Source organism: Nannospalax galili, unplaced genomic scaffold (assembly GCF_000622305.1).
Source record: "Nannospalax galili isolate Female #2095 unplaced genomic scaffold, S.galili_v1.0 scaffold140, whole genome shotgun sequence".
NCBI classification, from domain to species: Eukaryota; Metazoa; Chordata; class Mammalia; order Rodentia; family Spalacidae; genus Nannospalax; species Nannospalax galili.
Genome location: NW_008352267.1, coordinates 460,691 through 474,021, shown reverse-complemented (window position 1 = coordinate 474,021; position 13,331 = coordinate 460,691). Strand labels below are relative to the sequence as shown.

Below are 13,331 nucleotides of genomic sequence, written 5' to 3'. Positions count from 1 at the left end.
TCTAGGTCCTTCCAGGAAAGATGCTGCCCTTGGGAATTTGGGGGCTGGTCTGGACTGGGAGCAGGGCTCAGGAAATATGCTCGTCTCAGGAAACTGGTAGATGTGTCACCCAGGAATGCAAAGGGAAGTAGGGGTAGGAGAAGGCCCAAAGGCCTCCTTGGAAATACTGGGAGGAACTGGGTTCATCTGGAAGCAAAGGATCAGGAAGCAGTGGGGATTCTTGGCCAAGAGGTCAGTCCAGGGGTCTGGGGTGCCAAGACAAGAAATGTGCCAGTACCCAGGATAGGAGGGGAGCTGGGAGGATGAATGAGGCAGGGGGAATCAAGGTGCAGCCTCCTGCAGGACCCACACAGGAAAGATGCTAACATCAGGAAGCTAGTGGATGAGCTGCCCAGGGAAACAAAGGTAGGGAGGGTCAGGATGAGCTCAGAGGGATCCTGGGGACTTCAGAGAGGAACTGGTTTGGCCTGGATGTGGAGGAACAGGAAGTAGTGGTGGCTCTGTGCCAAGAGGTGTAACCCAAGTCCTATCGGGGTCTCTTGTGCTGTCAGATATACCTTATAGCATATCTTTATGTGAGTTTATTATAGTTTATACCGTGTGTGGAGGGGGGTTGACTCAAAAAGAAATGACCACCCCATGTCCAGCTCTGTGCCACAGCTCAGAGTCCTCCATTCCAGATCACTCCCTGGTCCATCCATAGTCACCACTAGCTTTAGCCCATGTCTCCTGGGCCTGCAGTCTCTCCCCAGGTTGTTAAATGCTGGGCCATTCTGTTCTTACATGCCTAGCTTCTGCATGCAGTTTTCTCCTGTCCAAGATGGCATAGAATGCCCCTCTCCAAGGTTAGCTCTCCACAGTCAAGTGTCTGCAGCTGGTCATGCCCCTTGGAGGTAACAGGCTCTTTGGGGACACACAGGTCAGCCCCAGTGTCTATGGTGCCAAGACAAGAAATGGGCCAGTACCAAGCTAGGAGAGGAACTGGGACAGGGGAACTGGGAGAGTGAATGAGGCTGGGGGAGTCAAGACATGGTGGATGCAGCTGGACTTACCCAGGAAATGTTCTGGCATCAGGACACCAGAGGCTATGAAGCTCAGGGATGCAAAGGGAGGTGAGAACAGGCCCAGGCCCAGAGGACTCTTGTAGACTGCAGGGAGGGATTGGGTTGGTCTGGATGCAAAGGATAAGGAATCAGTGGGGATGTGGGGCCTAGAGGCCAGTCCAGGAGTTTTCAGTTTCAAGATGAAAAATTGGCCAGTATCCAGGCTAGGAGGGGAGCTGGGAGGGTGAATGAGACTCAGGGAGTCAAAGCACAGTGAGCCACTGGACCCACCCAGGAAAATGCTAGCACAAGGAAGCTGGTGGCTGAGCCACCAGGGAAGCCGAGAATTACAATTTTATAAAAAGATGTTTGATAGAATTTGAGTTACTCTATTTTCCAGAGATACAGTGTGCTGGTCACTTTCTTGTAAACTAGGCAGAATCTAGTGTCACTTTTGAAGAAGGAACATCAACTGAGGAATTTCCTGTTAGACTGGGTTGATCTGTGGTGAATTCTCTTAACTACTATTTGATGTAGAAGGTCCCAGTCCACTGCAGTTGGTGGCACCCCTGGGCATATGGGCCTGGGCTATGAGAATGGTAGCTGAGGAAGCCAAGGGAAGCCATCCAGTAAGTGCTTTCTGCATCTGCCATTGTATTCCTGCCTTGGCTTCCTTCAATGATGAAAAGTATCAGGAAATGTGTTATAGCTAGTTTTTCTGTTACTGTGATAAATACCAGCTTGGGAAGGAAAGAGTTTATCACATGTCACCCTTTAAGTGATAAACCATTTTTTAGGGAAGTCACCCAATGACACAGGGCAGGATTAGAGGCAAAATTTGAAGTACAGACCATGGAGGAATTCTACCTATTGATTTGATCCTCTGACCTGAGCTCATTCTGTTTTCTTATACAATCCAGGACAACCTTCCCACGGTGTGCTGGGTCCTCCCCCATCACTAAACAAACAAGAAAATGCCTCAGAGACATAAGCACAGACAAGTCCAATAGAGGAAAATCTGCAATTGAAGCTTCTTTTCCCAGGTACATCAAGTGGAGAATCAAAGCCAACAATGAAAAATTGAAAGATGAAATAATCCCTTTCTTCTCTAAGTTGACTTTGGTCATTGTTTTATCACAGCAATAGAAAAGAAACTATGACAAATAAGAATCTAGTTTCAGAATTCTGTATGTGACTCACCACTTTTCTAAGAAATGCTTGTTGGAGTCTTTTTCTCCAATGTTTGTTTTTGTCATATTTGTCAAGTATAAGTTCAGTCTAGATGTGTGAGTTTATTTCTGGGTCATTTGTTCTGCTCCTTGGGATTTTGTGTGTTTGGAAGAATTTTCATGCTGGGCTTCTGGGTTTCTAAGACACAGGAATAGATCTTGAAATGAGTTCCTATCATTCATTCAACACTTGGGAATTTTGTTCATGTTAATTTTGGGTATTCAAGGCTTTTTGTGCTGCAGCATGAATCTTATGATTATTTTTTCTTCTTGCTTTGAAAAATTTTATTATTACTTTGATGGGGATAAGTTCTATCAGTCACTTTTGATGGTGTCGCATTACCATATTAGCATTATTAATTCTGTTGGACAAGTAGGGTTTTGAGGATTTTCTATATTTAGGATAGTTTTACTCCTTTTTAAATATTCTGTAATATTTTGTTTTTTTTTTTTTGAGATAATATCTCTTGTAGCCCCAGCTGGCCTGGATTATTATGTAGACCATACTGGCCTCAATCTCACAGAGATTTCCATTCGTCTATTTCCTGATTAAACATGGTGACACAATGTCTAGCAATGTACTATAATTTTTATTATATGTCTTTTATTACAAAGATAAATTTATTATTAGATTTCAGTTTGATTTTTATAGGATTTTTGAGGCTATTGTAAGAAATTGTTTTCCCAATTCTTTCTTAGAAGATACATTATTGTATTGTTGTATAGGAAAGTTGCTGATATTTTATGTTGATTTTATAAGTCTACTTAATTAGGATTTTTTATCTGTTCTAGGAGTGTTTTGGAGGAATCTTGAAAGTTTACTAAATGTAGAATGGTTAATTTAAATTCATCTCTGTGGCTAACAAGTACAATACTGAATAAACGTGTTGATGATGGAAACTCTGGTTTTATAGGGAATGTTTTCAATTTTCTCCTATTTGCTGTGTGTTTACTCTCATGATAATGTAGCATGATCTAGCTGTATTTAATTTATGGATGTTTTTGTCATGAGATGTTTGTTTTTACAAGTTTTTCTTTGTCTGTAGAGACAACCATGAATGTCTTTACCTTAAATTTGCTTCAGTGTTATATTATGCTTGTTCTGGTTTTATAGGGAATGTTTTCAATTTTCTCCTATTTGCTGTGTGTTTACTCTCATGATAATGTAGCATGATCTAGCTGTATTTAATTTATGGATGTTTTTGTCATGAGATGTTTGTTTTTACAAGTTTTTCTTTGTCTGTAGAGACAACCATGAATGTCTTTACCTTAAATTTGCTTCAGTGTTATATTATGCTTGTTGGATATGTTGAAAGTTTCTTAAATTCTTTGAATGAAATAAACTAAAAAATGTTGTATGATATTTTAAATATGTTGTTGAACATATTTTCCTAGTACCACACAGAGTGTTATTGCATCCTTGTTTATCAACCCTATAGGTAAATAATTTAATCTTTCTTGTATCAACACCATGTTTGATTAGTGTAATGTTGGCTTTATAGCATGAGTTTGGAAATATCCATTCATTATAATTTTTTTCAGAAACCTACAATTAATCTTCTATAATAACAAAGAGAAACATAAAATCATATCAATGTGGTTAAAACATTCAATCATGATCAAGTATAATTAAGCTTTCAGAAACACTATTGTTTTAAAATATTTTATTAAATTTATTTTTAAAATCTTTTTATAGATTTCAGAATTTTGTAAAATGATTTTTTTTATGACATTCAGAACTCTCCCTCCTCTACACCCCCTCCCCACATCCCCTTCCTAACTTCATACTCTCCCGTATTTTCTGTCCTTTCTGGGTTTTTTGCATGTTTATTTGTTTTTCAAAGGCCTATGGAACACAATCCCTACCTCCTAAGTGCTTGTGGGTGTGGATTCATCCCTTGGAGTTTGATCAACCTACCAGGTATCACACCAGTAAGGAAAACTGATTCTCTCTTTTCCAGCATCCATTGTTCACCAATAGATCATCACTACGTGTGGAGAATCTGGTGCAAATCCCCCATGCATCCTGGGCCTATGTCTAGCTTGAGTTAACTGTCATAGGTTCTTTAGCTGATATATGCAATTACCCTGTGGTGTCCAGACAACACATTTTGCGATTCAACCATCACCTCTGGCTCTTACCAACTTCTGCCCATTTTGTCATAGTGTCCCCGAGCCTTGGGAGGAGAAGCAGTGATTTAGATATCCCATTTATGTCCGAGCACTCTGTAGTTTCATACAATCTACATATTGACAATTTGTGGTTCTCTGTTAATCATCATCTTCTAGATAAGGAAGCTTCTTTGGTGAGAGTTGAGAGACTCACTAAACTATGGGTGAAACAATAACTCACTGAGTCAGTTTAATATTACATCTATTTAGCAGAATGATAGTGGTAGGCTTATCTCTATGACCTGTGAAATCTCTAGCTACAGATTCTTGAGCTCGATAACAGTGTCAGATATGGACTCCTTATTGTGAAGAGACCTTAAATCTAAGGGAAAGGTAGTTGGTAACTCCCATTGTATTCACACCACTATTGCACCAGTGGGCATATTTTGCTAAGCCAGTTGTTCTTGTAGTTCTCAGGGCTCACAGCTGGGTAAGGCTGATGATTATCTTGTTTTTCCAGTAATTTGCTTAGCATTTTCTAGTACTATAAGTTTTAATTTTAATTAATTTTTAAATTTTTGTACTATATATTATTTAGCTATACTCCCCTACCTACACATCCCTAACTGCCCCCTACCCAATTTGCCATATATAATAAGGCCTATAATGTCTAATTTTTGTTCCCAAATGTCATTTAGTGTATCCATTCACTGGAGTCTGGTGTGCTGGAGAGCTTTAGTGTCAACTTGACACACCTGGGTTGAGGGAGCCTGAATTGGGGAACTGCCTCCATTGGACTAGCCTGTGGCCATGTCTGTGGTGCATTTTCTTGATTGTTGAGTGATGTGGGAGGTGCCACCTCTGGGCAGGTGGGCGTGCATTGGATAAGAGAGCAAGCTGAGCAGGGGCCAGGGAGGCAGTCAGTAAGTGGAGTTCCTCCGTGGCCTGTGCTCCAGCTCCTGTCTCCAGGTTCTTGCCCTGAGCTCCTATCTTGGGTTCCCTGATGAACTGAGACCTGGGAGTTGTAGGCTGTGATGAACTGCGACCTGGGAGTTGTAGGCTGAATAAACCCTTTCCTTCCCAAGGTGGTATTGGTCAGAGTGTTTTGTCACAGCAATGGAGAAATAAAGACATCTGGTAACCTTCCAAGATTTCCGTTTTTGAGAGAGACTAACTTTTCTCGTCCCAGTGGCCATCAGCTATAAAATATCCTCAGGTATAGCTGGAGATTTTTGCTTACTTCATCAAATCTGTGCTGGATTTGGTCTGGTTTAAACTTGCAGGGAAATTGTGCATGCTATCACCATTAATATGAGTTCATATGAATAAACTGACCAGCTGTCTGAAAAAATTATTTCCTGTGGTCATCTACACCTCTGATTCTTACAGTTTTTCTACCCATTATTCTACAAAGATCCTTGAACCTTGGAAGACAGATACTTGGTATAAGTGTCCTACTCATGGATAAGCACCCCGAAGCCTCGGGTTCTATGAAAATTGACCAATTGTGAGTTTCTACGTTAATCACCATCTGTTGCATAGGGAAACTTCTCTGTGACACTAAATCTATCCAGCAGAGAGAGAGAGAGAGAGAGAGAGAGAGAGAGAGAGAGAGAATGCATTAATCTATAGACATAAGTCATTTGGAGCCATTTTAATACTATAACTGCTTAGTAGATATTAGTATTAAGCTCTCCCCTATGCCCTATGATCTGCCTAGCTTCAGTATCCTAGAACTTATAGCAAGTAAGGTATGGTCACCATCCAGTGAAATTGACCTTAAATTCAATTAGAGAGTGGTTGGTTGCAATCATAATATTTATGTCATTATTGCATTGATGGACACATTTTGCCAGGCCAGTTGTTACTGTCTTTCCAAGAATCAGAGCTGGGTAAGAGTGATGGTTATTTTTTTTTTCTGTTTGCATGCAAAGTAACTTCTAATACTATGGACATCTAGCCAATAGAGATGAGGCTTAGAATCAGCACCAGCTTCATTTCTTCTTGTATGTTCTACAGCTCATGTAGGTAGTGTTTCAGAAATAGAGTTTTGTTCTCAAATTCTTGGGTGTAACCAAGAGCAGTAGCAATGCTCAGTATTGTTTGAGAGTCTATTTGACCCTTGATCAACAGCTTTAAGAGAGGCAGTTCATTCCTGAAAATGGATTGCAAGTTTTACACTATGGTGTCTAGTAGGGGCAATGTTCTAGCAACTTCTTTTAATTTCTTTCTCCATATATATTAAGAAACTATATAGGGATAGATTCCATATGGCTTTTTCCAAATTCTTTTAGTTCTATCCTTCCCCTCAATTCCCAAATCACTCTCAATCAATTAACTAAATTTATATTATTATTCTCCTTTTCCCATTTATATAATTTCATTCTACATCCCCTCCCAGTAGACACTTCTCATTCATGGCCGTTTATTAGTTTCTTGATTTTTCTGGATTTTCAAAATGAAACATGCATATCATATGTAGGATTTCAAAAGTAGCATTCAGCTATGAAGAAAAAATGCAATGTTTGTCGATTTGAGTCTGGGTTAGCCCAATCAGGTTGATCATCTCCAGTTCCATTCATTTACCTGAGAATTTCATAATTTTATTTTTTAAGAGCTGAGTAATATTTCATTGTGTATATGTACCATGTTTTATTATCCATTTATTGGTTCAGGGATTTCTAGATTGCTTCAAATTTCTGGCTGCTATGAAAAGGGGAGCAGTGAACATGGATGAACTGGGATTTCTGTAGTAGAGCATAGATTGTTTTGGGTTTATGACAAAAGGGGTAGAATGGCTAGATCATATATTAGATCAATTTCTAGACTTTTGATGAATCTCCACACTGGTTTCCATAGTGAATAACACTAGTTTGCAATTCTACAAGCCATAGATAAGAGTTTTTGTTTATCTACTTCCTTGTCAGCATTTGTTGTTATTTAGTTTTTGAGTATCAGTTATTCTGTGTGGGAGAAGATGAACTCTCAAAGTAATTTTAGTCTTCATTTCCTTGAATATGAAAAAAATTACAATTTTTCAAATAAGTCTTACCCACTCACATTTCAACTTTGGAGAACTGCCTGCTGAAATCCTTGCTGCATTTTTAATTGGATTGTTTGTTTATTGATTGATTGATCAATGTATAGTTTTTTTTTTTTTGAGTTCTTTGTATATTCTAAACAGTTACCCATGTCAAAGATATACCAGGTGACTGATTTTTTTTTCCCATTCTGCAGGTTGACTCTTCACTCAAATGATGGTGTCCTTTGATGTATAGAAGCTTTTTGATTTCACATAGTCCCCTTTGCTAGTTGTTGGACATAATGCTTGCACTGTAGGAGTCCTGTTAAGAAAGTCCTTTGCTGTGCCTGTAAGTTCCAATGTATTGCCTACTTTCTTCTCTATCAGATTCAGGTTACTGGGTCTTATGATGAGGCCCTTAATCCATATGTAGTTGAGTTTTGTGCATGTTGAGAGATTTGGATCTATTTTAAATCTTCTATGTGTTTCTGTCTAGTTTGACAGCACCTTTAGTTGAACAATATGCTGTCTTTTCTCCAATGTTTAGTTTGTTTCTTTGTAAAACCAGGTGGCTGTAAATGTGTGGATTTAAGTCTAGGTCCTCAATTCTATTCTGTAATGAGTATGTCTGTTTGTTATGCCGGTAACATGCTATTCTGTAATACAAATTGAGATCAAGGATGGTACTTACTCCTGCCGTTCTTTATACTTGAGAATTACTTTTGGTATGCTGGGCATTTTGTGTTTCTGTATGAAATTTGAGATTATTGTTTTTCAAATTTCTATGAAGAACTGTGTTGGAATTTTAATGGGTATTCACTGAAATTGTAGATTACATTTAATATGAAGGCCATTTTCACAATATTAATCCTACCGATAGATGAGCATGCGATGTCTTTCCATCTTCTGGTATCCTCATCAATTTATTTCTTTAATATTTTGAAGTTTTACTATACAGTACTTTCCCTCCTTTGTAAGATTATTCCAATTATGTTAGTGACTTTGAGTCTATCATGCATAGGATCATTTCCCAAATTTCCTTCTCAGTATGTTTGCTGCTGGTAGACAGGAAAGATATTACATTTTTGTTTTAATTTTATATACTGCTACTTTAATGAATTTATTATCTCTAGGACTTTTCTGGTGGAGTATTTAGGGTCTTGTATATAAAGAATCATATCATCAGCAAGTAAGGATACTGTATTGATTATTTTTTGTTACTGCAATAAGACACCATGACCAAGGGAAGTCTTGGAAGAGTTTATTTGGCTTTAGAGTTCTAGGGATAAGGGTCCATAATGGTGGTGGGGGAAGCATGGCAGAAGGTGGTGGCCAGGGCAGAAAACCCAGTGATTATATTTCAACCAGGTGCAAGAAGCAGTAAGTGACTAGAAACTGGTCGTAGTTTAATTACTCTTGAAGCTCATTGCCTGAAACTTGCTTCCCCAAACAAGGCTGTACCTCCTAAAACCTCCCAAAGCAGCCTCACCAACTGGGGACAAAATGTCCAAATATTTGGAACCTATGGGGGAAACTCTCATTTAAACTATTACATTCAACTCCCTGGCCTCTTTGGGTTCATGACCATACATAATGCAAAATGAATTTAGTCCACCTTCAAAATTCTCCATAATTTTACCAGTATCAATACTATTAAATGTCTAGAGTCCAGAGTCTCTTCTGGGACTCAAGGCAATCTCTTAACTTTTAATCCCCGGTAAAATCAAAAGGCAAATTACATACTTCCAACATACAATGAAACTAAATGTGCATTCCCATTCCAAAAGGGAAGAATGGGAGAATAGTGAGAAAATAGCAGACCAAAGCAAGACAAATCAACAGAGCGAATACCAAATACAGCAGCTATATGTCTGACTTCTGGGACTTACTTCTAAAGACTTCAGATGGCTCATTGTCTCAAATTTTGCTTCATTGAACTTACATCTCTTTCTTGGACTGGTATAATTTTCAGTATGCTGCTCTCCCTGGGAGATGTCTAACAGCTCTAGCATTTACAGGGTCTCGAGGTTTCCACTACCAACCAGGCTCTGGCATCGTGAGCTTTTTGGCATGTCCACTTTCAGCAGGCTTCTCCTTCACACCTTCATGTTTTGGCCTGTCAAACTCCTCTTTATGCAGTGATGCTCCTGTTGCATATTGCCTGGCTGTCATGACTGTCTGAAATCCCAGAGGAAGAACCAATGACACCTTCATTCTTTCATCTTTAATGCTTTTAATGTCAGCACCAGGTGAACAACACTTTTAAGTTCAGCTTCCAGTCTGGGATGGATCTTGTCCTGCTTCATCCATATTAATAGCTTTTCTGTGCCATGGCTTTCTAGGAGCAGTAAACCCTTCAGACATTTTCCTTTCACAAATTAGAAGCATAGCTGGATGTGATCTTGTCCTGAAGGTACTCTTTCCACTGCTTAAGTGCAAATCTAGAGCACTATTCTTAACGGCTCTAATGTCTTTATCAGAGATATCCTCTCCTTTAGCACATGTCTTGACTCCAACCGGCATTAATCTTCCTAGTGCTCTTTTACAATCCAAACTGTACTTACTGTATTTATTTTCACTCCAGTTGCTCTTTTTCATTACGGATCTCCATAATATTCATCCATTATTTTTCAACTTAGCTTCAGGCAAGCTCTTAGGCTGGGGGAGATTGCAGCCAATTGCTTTACCAAAACATCCCAGTTTCTGTTTAAATCCACATTTCCCTCTGGAACTACTATGTTCTAGGCATTACCTTCTTCAACACCTATTAGAACAGCCTATTAAGCTCTAGTCAAAGGCTGCAATCATTTTTCTAGTCCAATGTTCCAAAAATCATCCACAGTTTCCCCCAAACTCACATGGTCAGATTCTTCACACAATACTCATTCCTGGTACCAACTTCTATATTTGTCACTTTTCTGTTGCTGTACTAAAACACCATGACCAAGGCAACTTCTAGAAAGCAGAGTTTATTTGGCTTGTGACTCTAGAGGATTAGAGTCCAAAATTGAGGAGGGGATATGGCAGCAGTGCTTGCCAGGGTAGAAAGCAAAGTGATCATATTTTCAAGCAGGCACAAAAGCAGAGTGACTGGAAATCTGGAAAGATTATGAACTCTCATACCTTACCCCAGTGACGTGATCCTCCAGCTAGGCTGAACCTCCTAAAATTTACTGAAACAGCCTCATCAACTAGGGACAAAATATTTAAATAATTAGAACCTATGGGAAACATTCTCATTCAAACCACCACAGATAATTTGAATTCTTCTTCTCTAATTTGAGTCCCCTTTGTCTCCTTTATTTTCTAATCACTCTAGCTAAGACTTCAAGTACAATATTGAACAGGAATTGAGACAATTGACATCTTTGTCTTTTCCAGATTTTTATGGGAATGATTTATGGTTTTCTCCATGTAGCATGATGTTGGCTGTGGATTTGCTATATTCTGCCTTTATTATGATGAGATATACATCCTGTTGATTTATGTATGTTGAATCATTCCTATAATCTTGGATAAAGTCAACTTGAACATGGTGGATAATTTTATGATATGTTCTTGCATTTAGATTGTTGGTATTTAATTGGAAACTTTTGCATTTATGTTCATCAGAGAGATTGGTCCATATTTTTTCTTTATTGAGTCCTTTTTTTTTTGAGTTACTGAGGCTTTTATTTTGCACAAAGAACCACTGGAAATCTTGCTTGTGACCACCTTGGAGGTATGAGGGCTCCTGACTCTATTTGGGAAGTGAGGTGAGAATGATTTGGACCAATCACAGGATTACAGAGCTGGGGTTTGCAACAGGGGTCCAGGCTTCAGGAGTGGGTTCAGACCTCCAGGGAAGCAATGGCAAGAGAGGGAGCTAACTTCAGAGACCTGGCCAACACTAGGCTGGCCTTGAGCAGATTTCATGTCAGGGGCAGGGTCTAAGCAGCCAGTGGTGCCTGAGGACTCCAGGGATGGCTGGACCATTGTTTACTTGGCCAAGATTTTTCTGAAGGACCTGCCAGCAAACTTGGCCTTGCTGCCCAATTCCTCCTCGATTCTGAGGATCTGATTGTACTTGGTGAGACCCTCCGATCCGCAAGGTACGCCAGTCTTATTCTGCCCAGTGCAGAGTCCCACCACTGGGTCATCAATGAAGGTATCCTCAGTCTCCCGAGAACGATGGGAAACCATGATGATCCAACCATTAGACTTGGCCAGCTTGCACGCTTGCAGACTCAGTCATAGAGCCGATCTGGTTCACTTTGAGCAGGAGGCAGTTGCAGGACTTCTTGCCCATGGGCCTTGGCAATCTGCTTTAGGATGATCTCTGTGAGATCATCCCCAACGACCTGGATGCCTGCACTAGCTGTGAACTTCTGCCAAGTTTCCCAGGCATCCTGGTCACAGGGGTCTTTGATGGACACCACTTGGATGAAGGACTTATACAGGTCAGCCAGCTGGTCAGGCAAGATGTACCTGTTGGTGTCATCAGGAGATTTGAAGTCCAGGTCGTATTTGCCAGACCTGAAGAACTCGAGGCAGCTACATCCATGTTGAGGATAACCTCATCAGTGTAGCCAGCCTACCCAGTTGTGTTCTTCATCAGCTTCTTCATCAGCTCCAGGGCTTATTTTTTCTCCAGGATGTTGGGCACAAACCCGCCTTTGTCACCCACATTGGTGGCATCTTTCCTGTGTTTCTCCTTGATGACGTTCTTCAGGTTGTGGTAAACCTCTGCTTCAATGCCCATGGCTTGCCAGAAGTTGGAAGCACCCACAGGGAGGATCATGAACATCTACATGGCCAGCTTGTTACCAGCATGGGAACCACCAGTGATCACTTTGAAAGCCAGGACTGGCAGGATGACTTTCGGGTTACCAGCCAGGGAGGGCGATGTGTCGGTACAGTAGCATACCCTTCTCTACAGCACCAGCTTTGCAGACAGCCAGGGATACTCCCAGGATGGCATTCCCACCAAACTTAGATTATTAGCGGTCCCATCCATTTCAATCATCAGTTTGTCGATCTTCTATTCTACTAGGTTCAGTTTCTTGCTAACCAGAGCAGAAACAAGTGTTTTATTGATGTGTTCAACAGCCTTTGAGACACCCTTCTCTGTGTAATGCACCTTATCATTGTCCTGGGGTTCCAGGGCCTGGTAGATACCAGTTGAGTCACCACTCAACACAGCAGCTCAGAAGAGACCTATACAGTGTAGAGATCAATCTCAAGATCTGGATTTCCCCGAGAGTCAAAAAATCTCTCTGGCATGGATCTTGAGACTAGACATGGTTAATTTCTGGCCACTGGGTTGCTGTGCAAGAAAAGCAACAGGTGGTGCTGTGGACACCAAGGAGAGTGGTCAGAACAGAGTGGCTGGCTCTCCCAACTCCTGTCTTTCTCTGTTTCTAGCATTAGCATAACACTGATTTCATAGAAAGAATTTGGAATATTTTTCCTTTTCTATTTTACAGAACAATTTGAGGAATATTGATATTAGTTCTTCTTTTAAGGTTTAGAAGCATTCTGCATGTGTCTATCTGGTCCTGGGATGTTTTGAGTTGAGGGATATTTCTATCTCATTTGTGGTTATGTATGTTTAAATTATTTATGTCATATTGATTTAATTTTAGTAGGTTGTACATATCTCAAAATTTATTAATTACTTTTAGAACCTCTAGTTTAGTGGAACACAGATTGTTAAAGTATATATTATGGTTTTCTGAATTTATTCTGCATCTGCTGTAGTGTTTTCCTCTTCATAACATTTTGTTAATTTGTGCTCTTGTCTCTTGGCTAATGTGGATAAAGGTTTATCAGTTTTGTTAATGTTTTCAAAGAACCAACTCCTCAGTTCATTGGTTCTCTGTATTATTTTGTTTTCAAATGCATTAGTTTTAGCCTTGATTTAATTTATATCTTTTTGCCTATTCT

General features: G+C 39.9%; 1 pseudogene; it reads right to left on the bottom strand.

Moving 5' to 3' along the window:
• Positions 1-11,384: 11,384 nt before the first annotated feature.
• LOC103746798 lies at positions 11,385-12,687 on the bottom strand (annotated as a pseudogene).
• Positions 12,688-13,331: the final 644 nt, after the last annotated feature.